We start from the raw sequence: 7,847 nt of genomic DNA, 5'->3' as shown, positions 1-7,847 counted from the left end.
AAATGTATTCAATTGGTAAAGATTTGTACTTTAGGCAGACCAGTTCTAGGTGCATTATGTAAATATGCAAGGCCTGCTGTGAAAAAGATATCATCTATATGGAGGCATATGTTACTCTATATCCTGTATATACCTTATATATATGGTGCTGTACAAAGACAGCTGACAGCTTTGTACAATCTTGGCATTCTTTCAGTCTGCCTCATGGGGTAGTCACCTTGAATAGTTTTCAGTCAATCTTGAGGAGTTCAAAGAAGTGTTAAGTGCTTTTGTACTGCTTTTCTTTACTCTCAAACCAGTTCAGTTGGATTTAGATTGGGTGATTATTGAGGCCATGTCAGATGTCCTTCCTGGACAAATAGCTTTTTCATAACCTAGAGTTGTTTTTAACATGTTTTTGTTTAGTGCATGATTCCATATGTTATTTTATAGGTCTTCAGTATTAATGTACAATATTAAAATAACTATTATAAATGAATAAAAAACCCATCCAAAATTCTGACTGGTACTGTAAGTATAAATTTGATTGCTTTTTTGTCACTTATTAATTTCTGCAATTTTAGGTGTCTAAGCGCAGAAATTCATGTACTTTGCTAATAGCAATATAATGGCTTTATCCATCAAGCAATCCTTAATTTTATCATGATGCTAACTGCCGTTTCAAACTTTCAGTCCACAGATATTTCCATTGTGAGTTCTAGGAGCTGTCGTTGATACTATCAGTCGTGTCAGTCTTTTCACAAAAGATTTTACTTAAACAAGATAAAATCTTGTGCTGCCAGTATGACTGACATTACATATATTTGCATATTGAGTCATTGCTTGCGCACATGCTCGTGTCTGTCAGTCACCTGAAAAGACTTGTGTGTCTTGTGACCGCACAACGAATGTAAAAAATCCATATGACGCACATGTAATCGAGATCTTATGATTTATTATAATATGTTAATAAAGTGCAATCAAGTAAACTGTATTAATGAATAAACGCCAGCCATAAAGAGATTTAGAAGTGTACATGTGAAATTCTTAACTGAATTCACTCCATTTCAGCATGACTAAAGCATTACAGGCATGCTTGGTGTTTCCCCTTTACGTGCACTTTACAAACTTGTTTCGTTTTGTTTCTAATATTAGCAAAATACCAACTTCAACTTTTCATATCTTTTACGTAATATTAATAAATTGGCAATAAAGTAGCTGTATTTTTTGCAGCACAATAATATAAAGTCATGAAAAAGAAAGCACATACTTTTGAATTCTATGGTTTTATGTATCAGGCAGAGCTGGAAAGAGTACCAATGTATCGTTACTTCAATAAATTTTTCACTTAAGTACAAGTAAAGCTACCGGTCTAAAAAAGGAACACTGTAAATTGTACTCTAAGTAAATTTTAAAGGAAATATTTTTTCTTTTAAAATTTACTTAGAGTACAATTTACAGTGTTCCTTTTTTTTTAAAAAATGGGGGTGAGGTGGGGGATTCTAGTGTAGTTCAAAAAGAGATATAAATCTCAAACTGGTTGTTTTTAATTGAAGAAACACCTTTACAAATTAAAGTGCAATAACATAAAGGTTATCAGTTTTCAATCAATCAATCAGTGCAGTAGTTTCCTCTTGCATTATTTCAATTTATTCATTGATTTACTAAGTAACGGATAGGATTTCAAATGTAGTTAAGTACAATAATTCTAACAAAATATACTTAAATAAAAGTAAAATTACAGATTTTAAAAACTACTTTAAAAGTAGAATTACACACAGAAACATGGGAAAATATAATTAGTTATTTCCCACCTTTGGTAGTATTAGGACATAAAAATGATTTAGACCTTATCAGAATAACCAGGTCTTATAAATACAACCTCAGATGAACAACACATGATATAAATCATGTGTGAGTACCTAAGAACATACCTCTTATGAATAGCATGTAGAACCACCTTTAAGTAATGGTCTCTTGTATGATTTCATCAAATAATTGTAAAGGAATTTCAGACTACTTGTCTGATGCGCTGCTTCAATTTATTTATGTTTGCAGGTATTTGTTTATGAACAGCTCTCTTAAGTTCCTGCCTGATCGAGGTCTGACAGAACCATTGCAACATTTTGATTTTGCTGTAGATTTGCTAGTGTGTTTCAGATTATTATCATGTTGCATGACCCAGTTTTAGCTAAGCTTTATTTCTCGGATAGTTGGCTTCACATTTGAATCTAGAATACTTTGGAATACAGAGGAGATCATGGTCGACTCAATGTTTGCAAGGTGACCAGGTCCAGTGGCTGCAAAACAAACCCAAATCATCGTCCCTCTTGGTTGGTATAAGTTGTTCCCTTTCAGGAACTCGAGCTGCGTCGAAACGCTTTGGGAACGCGCCTGAGTGTTCACGCTCTGAAATAATGTGTGTAATCAGTCAAAAATTGGACGCTGGCCGTCACCGGTGAGGTGACGTCACGACCAGGAGTATAAAGCGCATATGAGAGAGGACAGCGGCAGCTTCTGTTGTTCAGATTGTCTGTCAGATTGTTTGCAAAAAAAAAAAAAAAAAGGAGATCTATGTATTTCCCGAGAGCGGAGCATGCTAGTCGGTTCTCGAGAGATCCGGCTGCATGTCTATGACTTCACTCCGCTCCCGACCGGCTCTCTCCGAGGAGAGAGCTCGCGTCTCGGGTTCTGCCCCGCTCTCGCTGAGGCGGAGCGGCGCGGCAGTTCCTGTGCTCGCATGGACCTCGCAGTGGGTTTCGAGACGGGCTTGTCCCTTTCTCCAACCTCACCTGCTTGGTCCAGCACTCGCTCGCAGGCTCGATGCACACCTTTCGGCGGATTCTTCCTCCTGCGACGAGGGCATTGGCTCCGCCTCTCTTTCTCTGAGGAGAAGGAGGGGGGGGCGCTTTGCGAGCTAGGCTCATAGAGCTTTGGAGTTGGGGCGGAGCTATGTCGCTTCCTGAGGGATGCGGCTGCGCACATTCTGCGCATTTTTCGGCTCAGTTTCTCTGCACATTCTGTACATGATCTGCGCGTATTGCGCCGCGATCATTGTGCCGTGCACATTCTGCTCGCTTTCGGCTCAGATTCTCTGCGCATTCTGTGCATGTTCTGCGCTTATTGCGCCGCGCTCATGGTGACGCGCGCATTCTGCTCTCACTCCTCGTATTAAGATAAAATGATTAAAGCTATGGAGTTAGGGGCGGAGCTGTGTCGCTTCCCGAGGGATGCGGCTGTGCACATTCTGCGCATTTTTTGGCTCAGTTTCTCTGCACATTCTGTACATGTTCTGCGCATATTGCGCCGCGCTCATTGTGCCGCGCACATTCTGCTCGCATTTTTTGTGCATCGCTCCACTCCCGAAGAGCACTCCTCGAGTGGGGTTCTCTCACTCCTCGTGGCAATGTGAAGAATAATAATAATAATACGTTTGTATGTATATATAGCCTTTTTCTGACACCAGGTCATGACCTTCGTGTCGGTATTTTCCCGTCCTTTCCAGACCTGTACACTAAGTGTCATGGGCATGGGTCATGGGCCCCTTCGGCCCCTTTCGACATTGTATCGAAAAACAACCAAAAAAAAAAAAAAACAAAGAAAGAGGGTATGGGGCGATGCTGCGGGTTGGAGAGACGCTTACGAGCTATCTCTTTCCTGGAATCGCTTCCTCCCTTAAGACACGTCGGCGGGCACAGCCCCGACCGCAGCCCTCGTCTCCCATCGGGAGGTGCAGAAACGCAGTGTCGCGACTCGCTCTCCCATTGTGAGGAATCCTGTGTGGCGCTCGCGTCGAGGCCACATGAGGTGACAGGTCTGAGGACTGTCATCTTCAACAGGATGACTTCAAGGAAGTGATCCTGACACAGACCTTTCTGGGGATCTGGCCATGAAGGGGCGTGCCACACCGCTTTTGCCGGTGCCCGCCTTGTTCCGGCCCCCCTCAGGGACCTGGTCCGTTAACCCTGCCACCCTCGGTGCTTAAGGGCACGGCCAGCTCCGGCGGGCTCTCTCCGTGGTCTTCACCCGGCATCGTTGTGGTCCCGGAGATCTCGCCTCCCCTAAGAAAACTGGGGATCTGGCTGTGAAGGGGCGTGCCACACCGCTTTATGCGGTGCCCGCCTTGTTCCGGCCCCCTCAGGGACCTGGTCCGTTAACCCTGCCATCCTCGGTGCTTCAGGGCACGGCCAGCTCCGGCGGGCTCTCTCCGTGGTCTCCACCCGGCATCGTTGTGGTCCCGGAGATCTTGCCTCCCCTAGAGCCGTCTCAGGGTGCTCCCTTGGCTCTGGACCGGAGGTCAGTCTCGGGACTGGTACCCCTGAGGCGCTTTCTGGCAGCTTGGCAAGCTCTTCCAGATGTGTCCTGGTGGGTCCTGCGTACTGTAGAGCGAGGCTATTCGATTCAGTTCGGGTCTCCTCCGCCCCATTTTTACGGGGTTCTTCTCACCCTGGTGGGAAGCCGGCAGGCTCTGGTCAGGAAGTAAACACTCTCCTGAGGAGGGGGGCCATCGAGGTGGTCCCTCCATCGGTATGAGAGTCCAGGTTATACACCTGGAACTTCATAGTTCCTAGGGTACATGGAGGGTTACGTCCTATCTTAGATCTACATCAGCTGGACCGCTCTCTCATGAGACTCAGGTTCAAGATGCTGACCCTCAAGCAGGTCGTGCTTCAAATCAGATCCGAGGACTGGTTTGTCACGGTAGGTCTAAAGGATGCGTACTTTCATGTATCCGTCCTACCTTCTCACAGGGAGTTCTTGAGGTTTGCTTCGGGGCCGAAGCTTACCAATCCAGGTTCTTCCGTTTGACCTTGCCCGTTCACCCCGTACCTTCATGAAATATGTGGATGCGGCTTTGGTTCCCCTGAGGTCTCAGGGCATCCGCATCCCCAACTACTTCAACGAAAGGTTGATCCAAGCTCATTCTGTGCTGTTGGCGGTCCGGCATTGAGGTGTCGTTCTCGCCCACATGAAGGCGTTGGGGTTTTTGGCTAAATGCCGGGAAGAGTGTGCTTTCTCCATTACGGAGAACCACTTATCTTGGTGTCGTACAGGATTCGACTACTTTGTGTGCGCAGCTTTCCCCTGCCCACATTGTAGCCGTCCTTACGGCCCTCAGGAAGGTCAGAGAAGGGCGGCCTCTCACTGTCGAGCAGTTCCAAACACTGCTAGGGCTTATGGCAGCTGTGTCCAGTGCGATTCCACTTGGCCCGCTGTACATGAGACCCCTTCAGTGGTGGCTCAGGACCCGCGGGTTCTCATGGAGGGGTAACCCCCTCCGCACTATCAAGGTCACGTGGCGATGCCTACGTGCCTTAGGTGTTTGGAGAGATCCCCGGCTCCTATCTCCAGGCCCTGTGCTGGGAGTCCCCGGTCATCGCTTAATGCTAACGGCGGATGCGTCCCTCACGGGCGGGAGCTATCATGGCTACGTCAACCATCTAGGAGATCAGCGTTCGCGCCCCCTGTGCAGGCTGGCGCACCTGATCCTCCTTTGGGCCCAGGGGAAGCTCCTCTCATTGAGTGCGGTTTACATCCCGGGCTGGTTGAATGAGGCAGCAGACACCCTGTCGAGGCGGGTGTTGAGACCCGGGGAATGGCAAAGGAAAGCTGCCGCTGTCCTCTCTCATATGCGCTTTATACTCCTGGTCCTCCAATTTTTGACTGATTACACACATTATTTCAGAGCGTGAACACTCATTCGCGTTCCCAAAGCGTTTCGACGCAGCGTCTCGTTCCCTCAGGGAACTAGGGTTACATACGTAACCTAGAGACGTTTTTGCTTATATGCGGAGTTTCGGTGCTGTGCATTTTATCCAGTAATTGAGGAAATGGCCTTATAACCCTTCCCTGATTTCTTTCCTCCTCAACATTGAGTTAACACACCGTTGCATGCTTCAGACCAGCAAACTGATAAAACTTATTTTATAACGTCTTTTATAGACGAGATCACAGTTGCTAATTATCAACTGATCAAATGCATTTAATCATCAACACCTGGTATTTAGCCACTCAAAGCCTATAGAAGCAGTAAAGGTGTACTAAAATTCTCCACACATGGCTTTTATATTTTGTCTTAATTTTTTTTTTATAAATAATGACACGAAGTGATATGCTCAATAGTGTAGATTAATGTAGGATTTAATATTTAAAGCACAATTTATTAACAAGTGTTTACCAGACATTGGATATTGTTTCAGAATGCAATCCCATACACATAGAACCCATTATGGTTGCTAATGGAGTGTATAATTTGCTAATTAATTTGATCTAGTGTTGGCCTAACAATCACTATATACGTATATATATATATATATATATATATATATATATATATATATATATATATATATATATATATATATATATAATTTTTTAGGTTGAAAACTGGTGTCCATGATATCCTGTGTAAGAAAGAGATGGTAGAAACCATGCAAGATCATCACATAAGAAAATGAAGAAGAGAATCAATTACAGTCAAAAAGAGTGAGCTTTTAACCAAAAGTTTTAGTTTCACTAAAACATGCTTTTATCACTCTACTGGGGTTATCGCTTGTAATGTTACCTATGTTAATAAACTGTTTTGAAAAGCGACTGGACATGATGAAAGGCCAGATTATTCTGTCATTAATCATGGGTGACTAGGTAAGTGAGGACCCAAATGCAGGATGCGACCAGGTTAAGCCGAAAACATGCTTTGATAAAACACAAACAATGGGGCAAGGCAAAAACAGGCCAGGGTCTGAAACACAGGCAAACAGGGCGATGCAGGGAAGACAAAACTTAAGCGAAAAAACTCCAAAAAGATCCAAAGTAGGGAAACAGAACAATATAGGCAGGGCAAAAACAAAAACGCCAAAACACAACCAAAGTCCAAACTAGGTAACAGGGAGGCAGAGCGGAACAGGGGTCAAGATCAGGATCAGGAACATGATCAGGATCAGGAGCAAGAGCAGGAACAGGAACAGTAACAGAGCAGGCATGGTGGCAAGTATATTCTCAGGGCCATTGGAAGCCAGTGAGATAATCTGGCCCAGAGCTAAGTCTTGGGTGTTCGTAAATACCGGGAGGCGCCGGGAAAAAGGGCAAGATGTAAGTGATCCTGACATCAAGTCTCTAATTTGAAAAGTACTTGATTTTTGTTAGTATTTTAACAAATTAAGGATAAAACAAGACAAGGGCCTCACAGCATGGTCTTTTCAGTGTCACGATCAGCGTTTTACATCAATGCAGTAATAATTTCTCTGTACATTGTGACACAACCAATAGGTAAATCCTTCACCCTGGTAAATTTCCCTCCCCCTGGGGGAAACTAGGTGTGTCAGTATTGAACCACCAATTTAAATGATTTAATTGAGAACATCAACCGTTTATGGAAAACATAAGTGGACATGCAGATGCATTTGGATGTCTGGATCAAGCTTCTAGACCCATCTGCTGCTGGCTGAAGTGGTACACTGCTTGAAAATCTCACCCAACCAGGTCATCAAGACTACCTCAACATGCCACAGTATCTACGGAAGAAAGGTGTGTTCAGGTAAAACCTTTTTTTAGGTTTGAAAAAATAGGTATGATTGACGTTCCCTCTGTGCTCTAGATGACTCCAGAGCCTCTAAACTAATGCAAAACTAAACCTACTAAAACTAATGCATTGTTATATTTTTTCCTCCTGATATTTCGGGAATTCATCTTTCCAGAAATGTTATTGTTACATAATGATAACACATAATGGCGGTGGTTGTATAATACACAAATATTGGTGCAACCCAGATGAGGATGGGTTCCCTCTTGAGTCTGGTTCCTCTCAAGGTTTCTTCCTTATGCCATCTCGGGGAGTTTTTCCTTGCCACAGTTGCTCATCAGGGACA

Source organism: Silurus meridionalis, chromosome 7, assembly GCF_014805685.1.
Source record: "Silurus meridionalis isolate SWU-2019-XX chromosome 7, ASM1480568v1, whole genome shotgun sequence".
NCBI lineage: Eukaryota > Metazoa > Chordata > Actinopteri > Siluriformes > Siluridae > Silurus > Silurus meridionalis.
Note: the sequence above shows the minus strand (reverse complement) of the source record.